Here is a 13,043-nt window from a genome sequence, read left to right as displayed (position 1 = left end):
ATAATATTGATCGAAGAGGATGTATAAGAAATATATATTTATTTTGAGGTCAATTATGTTTAAGATGAATGAGGTCCCATTAAATAGACTTTATCTTGGTATATTTTTATTTTTTTAAAGAGACCTAAAGAGGGACCAGGAAAGAGTGGGTGGTGACCATGGGTAGGACCATGGACAACAGTAGTGCAGTTCCCCAGTATGACCACAAGGTGGAGTCTATTGTGCCCTAAAGAGTTGAAGACTGGAGACCTCCTCCTGCATGTTAGGCCCATACTTTACCACCAAGCTACATCCCTGGGCCTTTTTATTCCAAGACTCTGCTCTGACTAATTTGCCCAGGCTGGCCTTGAACTTGCAATCTCTTGCCTCCTGAGTAAATGGGATTACAGGTTTGTATCACCAAACCCTGTTCATGGGCACATTTAACAAGGACAAAGCTGACAGAAGGCACAAATTTTTGCAGAGTGTTGGGGGACAGTAACAATCTATAGAGAAAAATAAAATGCTTTGTTAACAGAAATTACACAACTATCAGCATTATTAATCCAAGTGCATGTTGAACAAGCAGGATTTATGAGTTATAATCCTAACTTTAGTTTAAATCCTTTCATCTCTGGGGGAGGAGCAGTAATTCTTCTTTTTGGCCTGCATTAAACTCAGCAAGCCCCATTATTTTTTTGGTTACTTTTAAGAAGTCATCACTTGAAGTCATCAACACAGTCTCAATTCAGCCCTTTTGTCAGTTCTAAGTAATCAGAATTCCTAACTTAATTTCAAGCCTTCTCCCCTCTCCCTACAGGAGCCTGCTATGAGATGTGGGGATAAGGGGAAAGGTGTAATTATTTTCTGTCCCCAGCTCAAGTCTACCCACCTCGGCCCGACTTTCTCCCTGCCCCCAGGGATTGAACCCAGGGGTGCTCTCCCACTGAACTACATCTCAGCCTTTTTTTTTTTTTTTTTTGAAACAGGGTCTCTCTAGGTTGCTGAGGCTGGCCTCAAACTTGCAATCCCCCTGCCTCGCCTCCCAAATCACCTGGTTTCTATCCCAATTTTCTAATCCTTCAGGATTGTACCCTGAGGAGGTAAAAATGGGAGGGGGCCCAGCAACTTTTTTTTTTTTACCTGAGTAATACTGTTGTAAGATGGCATTGTATTCCCCAAGTTTGGAGGTGTTAAAAAATTCAATTTTCCCTTGGGGTTTTCTTTTGAGAAGCTAAACACTGCTGGTCCCATCTGAATTCCCTTGATTGGCACTCCAGACATTTCTTTGCTCCCTCCACAGTACCTAGGAATCAACTCCAGCCTCCTTTGGGCAGAGAGTGCATGGCTCCTCTAGCTGGCCCTGGTTGGCTTAGATAACCCCACTGGCTCCATCTCTGCCACTCCCCCTCACCAAATGTGGCTTGAATTGGGTCTGTGAGCCACTCTCACTCCTTGTGACCTTAGAATCTGGGAGTGCAGGTCCATCCCAATGTGCCAACAGCTCTTCCCGCTCCCCCCTGAGCAGCTCATCAGCTCACCTCTGACCTCTGAAGTTCCCCAGTGGGGACAAGCCACTCGTCTGCTTTGTCCCAATAACTGTATGGGATACTTATTAAGTTCATCAAGGGCTCTAGCTGAATTACTCATTAAATGGAACATTCCTGAGACCAATTAAACTTCGTAGAGTTTATTTGAACAAAACCAAAACCAAAGACAACTCACAAAGTAGGCAGTTCCCAGAACTGGAGCAGGGTTTGAAAATCCCCACCAACCATGTGTTCAGACAGCATTGAGAGAAAAATGGAAGTGAAACAGAAGATTCCTTAGTTTGCAATAGCCTGGTCAGTAAACCAGTCCACTGCTTTAAGTTTAACTATTTGTTCATAGTCAACTGCAACAAGCCAAAGCTGTGACTAAGATAAAACTACAGTGGTTTGGTCTGTTGGGCCCAGGGCAGGGCAGGTGCCCAGTCCTAATCCAGGGTCTCCAACAAATCTTTCGTTCCTTTTGAGACCATCTCATTATTGTTGCCCCAGGCTGGCCTTGAACTCCTGGGCTTGATTTATCCTTCTGCCTCAGCCTCCCGAGTAGCTGAGTCTGTAGACGTGGACCACCATGCCTGGCTTCTTACAAAATCTTTTTTTTTTTAAATATATTTTAGTTGTAGTTGACACAATACTTTATTATTTATTTTTTTATGTGGTACTGAGGATCGAACCCAGGGCCTTGCACATGCTAGGCGAGCACTCTGCCACTGAGCCATAACCCCAGCCCTTCTTACAAAATCTTGACACTCCTCTCTGTTAGGCTGGGTAAAGGTGGGCACTACCCCATTCCATCATTCAGAAGCCATAGGAAACAGAAACCAAATCATTTATTTTAACTGAGAATTTAACATAAAGAGTCATTAACTAGGCATTGAAGAACTAAAAAGGAAAAAAAAAATCCCACTAAGTTGCCATTGACATAGCACCTGCAGGGAGCAAGGGCATCCCCTAGGGCTGGGGCACAAGCAGAGCAGCTGCAGTGACAAACACAGAAGCTTGTGGTCTAGCCCTGCAGATGTGATTAGGTTGGATCAGTGAGAGGTGGGAATTAACCACTGCTACCATAACCAATGGCTCCTGCCAAAGAGGAGCAGGAGAGGAGCATGTTTGCTAGGGTGATGGTGGCCCTGTGGTGAAGCAGACAGCCCTGTCATATCCCTCTATTGTCCCCAGTTGGCAAAGAAAAAAATGTGGCTGGTGGAGTTCCCATAGAGAAGTGTATGGAGGGTGGGTTTGAAGCTGAGCGTTCAATGACAAGCACACCCCTTGTTTTTTTCTCCAAAGAAATGCTCCAGTGATTCTGCCTTTTTTGTTTCCGGCAGCCAGTGCTCTCAGATCCTTAATCTAGGTAATTTGCTAACAGATCTCAGTCCTCTGCTATGAAAAGCCTGCAGTAGGATTCACAGCTCACAGTAGTATCCACAGTCTATTGCACCCAGATGCTTCAGTTAAAACTTCAAATACTCATTACAGTAGCAATAGATAACATTTAACGGACACTTAATATGTACCAGGCAGAATGAGCAATTTACATGTTAATAAGTCTCAGTTAATCTCACCAACGGTTTTATTATTATCATAAAATGTTATTGACATTCATGTACTTTTATTATCCCCACTTCACATACAAGGAAACTGAGGCACATAGAGGTTAAGTGACTTGCCTAAGGTCACTAAAGTGATGGAAATATATATATATATATATATTAGAATATTTCCTCTCAATCCTGGAAGTAGGTAGTCAAGTTGCTATTGGGAGAGGGAGTGTAAGACAGGGTTAGATGGGAACTTCATGACTGTTCACTTTCTCAGCACTGGGGGCGGCCTTGGTGTGTTATGGTTACAGTTGCCATTACCCTCAGGGGGCAACTTTTTTTTTTTTTCCGTGTGGAAGGACATGTTAAATGGGAATGGCTTACCCTGGGCAGAAGAGGGGCTTATCCGGGTCCAGTATCAGATTCCCACGGCAGCCTCAGAGCCCTTGGTCTAGTTCTACAGGTGAGTCTGTCTAACCTTGTCCTCCTGCCTTGTGACTGACATTTCATCTTATCAATTACTATTGCATACACCAGCTCTCCTACCCGCTAGGAGTCTGAAAGAGCCATAAAGAAGATAACAATTATAACACATGGAACTTTTCACGACTCCCTATTGCCAATGCAGGAGCTCCCTACCCCAGGACCTGGCAGTGCTAGGCCGACACTCCACAGACCCAACCAAGCCTTCTGGTGTCTTCTCTCAGTGCTTTTGTGCTTGGGCTGTGTGTCCCAGTGGGCTGATTACTCATCAATCTCTGGACATATCCCTCTTTTCCCTACCTTTGTCTTTGCTTGACCTGCTCCCCTTTCCTGGAAAGTTCTTTTCCCACTTCTGCTTGTTAGAAATGGGGTTCCCCTGGGTGAAATGGGCTGGTTGCGAAATAAAGGCTAAGAAAGATAAAGCGATGAAAAAAACCATAGAACACAGGAAATATTTTTAGAAAGCAGGGTCAGGACGGGCTAGCCAATCTTAGGGATGGAGCTTCCACACTGGAAAAAGAAAAATGGAGCCCTTATATTGGAGGACATCAAAGGCAGGGATAAGGTTTCAAGGCCGGAGTCTTGCTTCAAGATATCTTGGAGTCAGCAGGTTGATTGACATCTTGGCAGGTCACACCCATCTCAGGTGCTGCGTGGGATCTCTGGCAGAGCTTGAGGGGGAAGTTCACCTGCATCAGAAGATCAATCCCTGTTGGGGGGTGCCACAGGAGGTCCCCAATGCCAGCTTATCCCCTTCACACCACAGAGCTTAGGGGAAGGAGAGGTGCTCTTGCTATGACCTGTGCAGCCATTAATTCAGGAAACCAGTGAGGGGTGATGGGGGATTAGAAAAGATAAACAGACAGACAAAGAGAGAAAAAGCTGAGACCAGGTGGATCATTTGTACTCTGATGGAGATATAATGACCCAGAGCTAGCTTGGCATGTTTATTATATAGGTTTTAACATCAAAGTTGTTGTGTTTTTTATTTTATTTTATTTTTTGGGGGGGGAGTTTCTTCAAAGCATGCAGGATGAAGGAAGAAGTTCTGGGCAGCCCCAATTGTAATTATCAACTTGCACTCATAATTCTTTACCCCTGGCAGGTGGTATCTGAATTCATGGTCAAGACTGATAGTGTTGTGCCATGCACAGAACCTCCTTTGAACAGTGTCACCAGAGCAACTGAGCAGTCTCAACTTGTGCGTTTGTACAAGGAGTTCCTAGCGCAGGCATACTCCTGTCGCATGACAGTCAGAGACTGGGATCACCACTCCCAACATCTCCCCCACTTTGATGATGAGCTATGATATGGAGTTGTCGGATTTCTTCTCGGAAGATGAGGCATCCTAATGTTATAACACAAAAGAGTATCAGTAGCAAACACATAATTCCAAAAATGTACCATATCGGATATTTTAACATATTCCAAGGATTAAAATCCTTTAAATCAATAAGTATTTGTTCAGCAAGTCATGCGGGATCCACAAGATCATTCCTGCTCTCCTGAATATCATGGATGTGATGTAACTCCATAAGGTCTAGACTGTCATTATTTTTCTGCCAAATGCCCATTAAATGATTTTTAACTTTCTCCCAGTCCCATTGAGAAATGTTGTATCTTGTTGCTGTAATACAAACAGATTGGTAGCCAATATGGCAACAAAGCCACTGTCTGAATTTAAGAGCAATAAGCTCATTACCCATATTTATCACCATAGCTTCCAGGATATTTGATTTAGTTTTTGTCATCAATAGTTTTTTCATCAATCATCATTTAGTTTTTTCATCAATATTTATCTGATTTTGTAGAGACTTACAAGTATTTTGAGCCAAATCATAGAAAATGTGCATTTTGAATGCTTTTGGATAAGGATAGGGTGGATGTCACGGCAGAGACCAAAACAGATATCAAAATGACTACTCCAAATGCAATAAGACCAAGAGCACACTGGTGTCTATTCAGCTAGATGGGAATCTGTTGTAGGATTGCACTCCAGCATGAGAGTACCAGGGCTTTGAAATGTTGGCTGGGATTAAACAAAGGAGGGTTGGAGTAACACAAGCACTCCTTGTCCTCTATTATACCTAGTAATGCAATCAGTCAGATTGCAACTTGGACAAGTTACATAGTACTTTTCTCCAGTTCTATTTACTTTTATATTCCCAGAAATTAAAACATAAGGAGATTATACACAAGCCCTCAGGTTGTAACAGGGAACCACTTTACAGCTCTTGTCCACAAGATCAGTTAGGGAGCTGCCAGGATAATAGATGAAATCTAAGGCAGCTATCAAACGCCACAGATCTCTTTGTATGCCATCACCACTGAAGGTCAGAACATTACTAACAAATCCTCCAGGAGTCAAAGTTCCTGATGTGGGTGCCTCTTATCAAATCTATGAGACCAGTCCAAAATATATCCACTACTGCTGGAGACATTATGTCACAGTGGCAAAATATTGGCACACTCCACGCATTTAGAAAAGGCTCCTGATTCTGTTGTAGTGTGATTAGGGCAATAAGATATTGGGGGAGGGCTGGGGATGTGGCTCAAACGGTAGCGCGCTCGCCTGGCATGCGTGCAGCCCGGGTTCCATCCTCAGCACCACATACCAACAAAGATGTTGTGTCTGCCGAGAACTAAAAAATAAATATTAAAAAAAATTCTCTCTCTCTCTCTCTCTCTCTCTCTCTCTCTCTCTCTCTCTCTCCCCCCTCTCTCACTCTCTCTTTAAAAAAAAATTTATTGGGGGATGTTCTGTGGGAAACACCTTTATGTCATTGGGGAGTCCTATTTTTCTAACTGGACATACACTTTAAAATTCCAGGGGCCAATGACAATGGCTACTTTGGCTTCCCCATATTCTGACTTCTCTGGGGTCACATTTAAATAGTAGGACTAACCTATAGGTAGACTCCCACTATATCCAGTATAATTAAATCCAATTGTATGAACAAGGGCTATATGTTTATCTGAAAAACCTCCCATTCTGCGTGTATCATTAGTAAATCCTAGAATGGATTCTCCAGTCCACACTGCTGGGTGCACTAAAGGTGGATCTGGGAAATAAATCCAATAAGTTGCCCCATGAACCCTACTTATCTGACAGCTCAACAAAGCCAGCATAGCCACAATCATGGTGGCTGAAGATTTAGTACCTCCCTGCTGTTTGACGATCTGCTCAGCTTGATGTGTCAGGTTCTTCAGTTTTCTGAATGGTGGCTTGAGATCCTCCATGGTGATGACAAACAACACACTCAGGTAGCCAGATAGGATTAGCTGCACCTTCTGGAAAGACACAGCATGGCCTCTACCTCACATCACTACCAGATCTGGGCCATTCCATTGTCCTGTTTGTAAGTCTGTCCACCAGACTAGGCCTGAGGGCCTCCTGCAGTGGGAGGTACATTGGGTCACTCTGAGCAGTGAGACAATTAAAAAAATTTTAAAAAATCACAATTAAAAAAATCTTAAAACAAAGATAGCATGATTCAAACAATTTTGTGGGGTTCTTTTTTAGAAGTAGTTGGACACAATACCTTTATTTTGTTTATTTTTATGTGATGCTGAGGATCGAACCCAGGGCCTCGCACATGCTAGACAAGAGCTCTACCACTGAGCTACAACCCCAGCCTCCAATTTTGTGGGGTTCTATCTTTCCCTTTTTGTTTTTGTAATTGTGACTTAAGGGACAAGTGAGCCCGTTCTACAATGGCCTGGCCTTGGGGATTATAAGGGATACCAGTTTGGTGATCAATATGATACTGATCACAAAACGGTTGAAAAGAAGCACTGCTATCAGTGAGAGTATTATCAGTCTTAGTTTATAGAGGATGGCCTAGCACTGGAGAAGTAGCCAAACACTGAGAAATGACTTGATGTGTATTTTCTACTTGGCTAGGAAAATTAGCAAAAGTCACCTGTCAAGCAGGTGAGGAATTGTCAAAGCCAATGCTGTTGTTGAACTGAAGAGGGTATCACAATGAAAGAAGGCTCAGCTTTCACAATTGTACAACTCAACTTATGCCTTTTATAATAAGATGAGCAACAAAATTTTGAAATGGGGTCATTAAGTCCTGGAAGTCAGCCTCACACCTTGTTTGTCCTATAGGTGATGGCCTAATTATCTCAAATTCACTTAGGTTGTTATACTAGAAGTCATACTTCTGAAAGGCACTAAGAAAACAATAGTTATAAAGTTTACAAGGAGAATACGAGATTAACAAGAGCAAAAACATATTTAGTTTGTATCATAGCTAGGAACCAAGAAATATAATTTTTGTAATCTCAAATCTTTACTTAGTTATATATTTCCTGTTCAAGATTACAGTAATCCTTATAACTAAATCTACCTTTTGAACCTAATTTTAAATGAACTTGAATGATTATCTTAACATAGAATAAAGTGAGACACAGAGTCTTAATTTGGGTGAGGTGGCCTCTTGACAAAGCTTAGGTAAGGTGTTTTATTTCTGAAACTGGTCTTTGTCTCTCTCTCAAATATGATTTTATAAAGTTTTTATATATCATTTTATGAGTCAATATGAATCAGTTAACATAATTCAACATTAACATAATTCAACATCTGAAACATGAATCAAACAAGTTAAAAGAGCTTTTAACCCCCTTCTATGAGAAAGTGGCAAGATGTCTTTCTATCCCAAATTGTCAACCTTTAAATAAACCAGGCTGTCCTATCACCTTTCAAAAATGTATTCAAATTACCATCATGGTGTAAAGATTAACACAAAATTTTATAACTTATGACAAGTTATTTTATCTAATTATAAGATATTAAATGGCATAAATAAATTCCCAACTAAATTTGTTATTTTTATATAAGTCTGTAAGAGACCACTGTTATGAAAAACTTTAGTTTTGAGAACACAAGCTCGGTAAAATGTTCTTTTAAATCTTATACTTTAGGGGCTGGGGTTGTGGCTCAGCGGTAGAGCGCTCACTCGCCGAGAGCACATGTGAGGCCCTAGGTTCGATCCTCAGCACCCCATAAAAATAAATAAAATAAAGGTAAAAAAAATCTTATACTTTAAAGGCTTGTACATTTGGAAAATACAAATACATCCAGTATACAAAGAAGCTAGTAATAACATGACAATTACACTGATGTTCTTATACTAACGAAATTTTGCTTTTGAAGAAAAACTTAAGACTCTGGAATGTAGTGGAATATTCTAAAATAATAGTTGTTGTTTAACCAGAGTTAGACAAACAATAATTCCTTTAAGATTAGTTTTTCTAAATTACAAAACTTAACAGACATAAGAAATTAACTTGATAAGTAAGAACAGATTAAAGTTTTAAGAAATCCTTATTACTTTAATACATAGAGAGTCAAACTTTGGTTTATATCAGTATATTTGACTTGTGTCTGGAGAAAGGGTGAGTTCCCCTCCAGTCTCTCAGCCCTTTTTCAGGAAGCCTAATTAACCCATGGGTCCCTACATATTGGATTGTAAATAACTGTCCTAGGAGTCTGACCACTCCCTCCTGAAATGTATCAGATGTCTTTGAAAAGAGCCCTTTCTTTTCATCTGTTTCTGTAAGCATGCTCCATGTCAGACACACCCTTCCCCCTTCATAAACCTTTAGCCTTGTAGATTAGAAATCTTCTTGTAAGAGGAAAAAGCCTGGTGGGGGATATAGTTCAGTTGGTAAAGTGCTTGCCTCACATGTATAAAGCCTTGAGTTCAATCCCCCACACTATAAAAAAAGAAAAAAAAAAGCCTTATGTAACTTTACCTAATTGTGTTAATTATATATAACCAATTTAGTTACACACAAACTTTTTGAAATTTACCCTCCATAAACCTTCTATAACTTATTTAGACATTTTACAACTTTTTCCTTTACCAGGCAAAAGACTTTTTCATCCAAAAAATTTTCTTTTACTTTCTATATTAAAATATATATTTCATACCTAAAACCGTTTCATCTCTTTTTTAGCTGTTGACCTCCTTTTAAATTCACATTCTAAAACAATCCTTATAAAATTTCCGAATTTGGACAAGTTACTCTACTTTAGTAAGATGAATTTCTTTTGTTTTTATAGTTCAAAGCCCCAGTTCAAAGCCAATCTCAGCAACTCGGCGAGGCCCTAAGCAACTCATCAAGACCCTGTCTCTAAATGAAATATTAAAAAGGACTGGGGATGTGGCTCAGTGGTTAAGCGCCCCTGGGTTCAATTGCCAGCTCATAAATAAATAAATAAATAAATAGGAGAAACCAGGCACATAAACAATTAGAATACAAAGCATTAAAATAAGGCCTGGAATAGATGCTATTTGGCTTGCCTCCTAACTCTCTAGCTCCCTCTCTCTAGAACGTTTCCATCTCCCCTGGGTGGAAAGCTGATGACTGAAAAAGATCCTGCTATAAAAAGACACAACAGAAAAAAGAACAACAAAATAAGGAAAGAGATGGATCGTGTCAGTAGATAGGTCCCTCTGTCTGTGCCCAAAGAATTTACGGCTGGGGTTGTGGCTCAAGCGGTAGCGCGCTCACCTGTTATGCGTGAGGCCTGGCCCGGGTTTGATCCTCAGCACCACATACAAACAAAGATGTTGTGTCTGCCGAAAACTAAAAAACACTAAAATATTTAAAAAAAAAAAAAAAAAAAAGAGGGGCTGGGGATGTGGCTCAAGAGGTAGCACGCTCGCCTGGCATGTGTGCGGCCTGGGTTCGATCCTCAGCACCACATACAAAGATGATGTGTCCACCAAAAACTAAAAAATAAATATTAAAAAAAAGAGAGAGAATTTACACCCTGTCGATGATTTCTGTGACATTGTGCTTACTTTAATTTTTCATTTATTCCAAGTCATCTCATCATTTGTATAGTTAATCGAGGCTGCTTTTATTCACATACTAGAATAGCTTTTAAAAGCGGTTTTCAATCTACCTTCTGTGTCTATTTAAATGTTCTGTTTGCTCTGCAAGCCATCTGAATCCAAGGAAACTTCTCCAGGAATCTTTGTGATCAGGCATAGCTTCTGAGTATTCTGGGACACTGATGTCTACTAATTGTATGCTAGTGTAAATTTCCTCTAACTAAAGATAAGGAAATATATGAAAAATGAAGATGTAAAATTTATCCAATTTTTTCCTTTTTTTTTTTTTGGCACCAGGGATTGAACCTAGGGGCACTTAACCACTGAGCCACATCCCCAGCCCTTTTCATGTTTTATTTTGAGACAAGGTCTTGCTAAGTTGCTCTTGCTGAGGCTGGCTTTGACCTTGTGATCCTCCTGCCTCAGCCTACCCAGTTGCTGGGATTACAGATGTATGCCATCCTGCCTGTCCCAGTTTTCTCCTTCTATCTTAAAGTTGATTCATTGCTTTTCAGTTGGGCTCCTTTGGACAAATTACTCAACCTTCAATTTCCTATTTGAAAAACGGCAATTATAATAGTTTCAATCTCACTAGGTTGTTAGGAAAATTAAGTGGGATAATTTGTATAAACCATTTGAAACAATGCTGGCACAGGGTACAATAAACACTCAATCACAGTTGGCAGTTGTCTACATAAAAATACATGAAGAATATCTCTAAATACCACCATGGACTGATCTCTAAGGTATATTGTGAAGTAAAAAAAGCAAGATAGAGAAAAATGGAGAGAATATGCAATTGTGTTTTAAAAATACACACATACAGCTGGATGTGTTGGCAGATGTCTATAATCCCAGTGACTCAGGAGTGAGGCAGGAGGATTGCAAATCAGAGACCAGCCTCAGCAATTTACTGAGGCCCTAAGTCACTTAGTGAGACCCTGTCTCAAAGAATAAAAAGTTCTGGAGATGTAGCTCAGTGGAAAAGTGCCCTGGGTTAAATCACCAGGACAGAAAAACAAAACAAAACACATTTTTAAAAACCAAATGATCAGGAGAGAAGATGGCTGACGGGGCTCTTGAGGCAGGTGATGCTTCCGCACATCTGTGGTCAGAACATTTACCAAGCTTGAAGACCTCCTGTTCAGATATACGGCATTGAAGGCCACTATGCTATGCTTTTTGTTCTACTGCATCTAAACAGAATAAACCAGAACAAGTAGAAAAGAGTTGTTGAGAGTAGCATGACTCATGAGGGAACCCAATGTGGCAGCTTCTATTCTGAATCCCTATATTAAGCGTTCCATCAAAATGAAAAACTTAGACTGGGCGTGGTTGGCACATGCCTGTAATCCCAGCAGCTCTGGAGGCTGAGGCAGGAGGATCCAGAGTTCAAAGCCAGCCTCGGCAATTTAGCAAGGCGCTAAGCAACTCAGTGAGATCCTGTCTCTAAATAAAATATAAAATAGGGCTGGGATGTGGCTCAGTGGTCAAGTGCCTTTGAGTTCAATCCCTGGCACACCCGCCTCCCCCCGCCCCCAAACAAAAACAAAAACAAAAAACCTATATGACATGACAACAAAAGGGAGGTTTTCCCCATCAGGTCTAACCTGATGGACTTGCTTGCTAAAAACAGTCGCCTAGGCAATGCCCATAGCTTCATTTCTGCCTTTTCTACCATTGTGAGTGTGTACCTCGGAGAAGTAGCTTGCACAGTGACCACCACGCCTCCTTTACCTGAAGCTGTTTTCTCTGAATTAAGGACAGTCCTGAAGAGCTTTCTAAGTCAAGGCCAAGTATTGAAATTGGAGGTTAAGACTGATGTGGCAATCATGAGTTAAATGATTGTTCATATTGGAGAGAAATATGTTGATATGTCTGCAAAAATCAAGATTCAGAAGCTGAGCTGGGCTATGCAGGAGAGCATCTAAAAGTGTTGATTTTCTATCATCAGTGACAATTCTTAAACATGGAGCAACAAAAAAATGTTTCCTGAAAAGACAAAAACAAACAAATAAATAAACAAACAAACAAACAAAAACAACCAAAAAAACCACACAAAAACCAAATGATCATATTTTTGTTTTCAGAAATGTTGTTATGTGATTATGAAATTTTATTGCCGTGTGATAAATTGTTCAATTCCTCCCCCCCCCAGGCTGTAAACATCCCAAGCATACGGAGAGGTTTTGGATATTTTATTATTGCGGGGGCCAGGCCACAATGGAGGGCACCGCAGTGTCTACAAGCTGGGGGAAAATGTAGAGAATATGCATTTATATCCCACTGTGCAGGGGACTTTCTTCAGATGTTTTGAGTTCATTGCTTTACTTCACAACTAAGGTCACTCTGTTCAGATCCTCTCCTAAGGATTAAAGGGGAATGCCAGCTTCCCTTCTCCATTTCCCTCATTATCACATTCTTTTATTTATTTATTTATTGAACTGAGGGGTGCTGTATCTCTGAGCCACATCCCCAGCCCTTTTTATTTTTATTTTTTTTTAAGACAGGGTTTTGCTAAGTTGTTTAGGACCTCACTAAGTTGCTGAGGCTAGCTTTGAACTTGTGATCCTCCTATCTCAGGCCTCCAGAGTAGCTTGGATTAGGTGTACACCACCATGCCTGGCTTACTACATTCTTTTAAA

The 13,043-nt window shown here is 40.7% G+C and overlaps 1 pseudogene; it reads left to right on the top strand.

Moving 5' to 3' along the window:
* Positions 1 to 11,490: 11,490 nt before the first annotated feature.
* LOC113181596 (ATP synthase peripheral stalk subunit OSCP, mitochondrial pseudogene) lies at positions 11,491 to 12,329 on the top strand (annotated as a pseudogene).
* Positions 12,330 to 13,043: the final 714 nt, after the last annotated feature.

Source organism: Urocitellus parryii, chromosome 12 (assembly GCF_045843805.1).
Source record: "Urocitellus parryii isolate mUroPar1 chromosome 12, mUroPar1.hap1, whole genome shotgun sequence".
Classification (NCBI taxonomy): Eukaryota; Metazoa; Chordata; class Mammalia; order Rodentia; family Sciuridae; genus Urocitellus; species Urocitellus parryii.
Note: the sequence above shows the minus strand (reverse complement) of the source record. Positions and strands in the feature narration are given on the sequence as shown.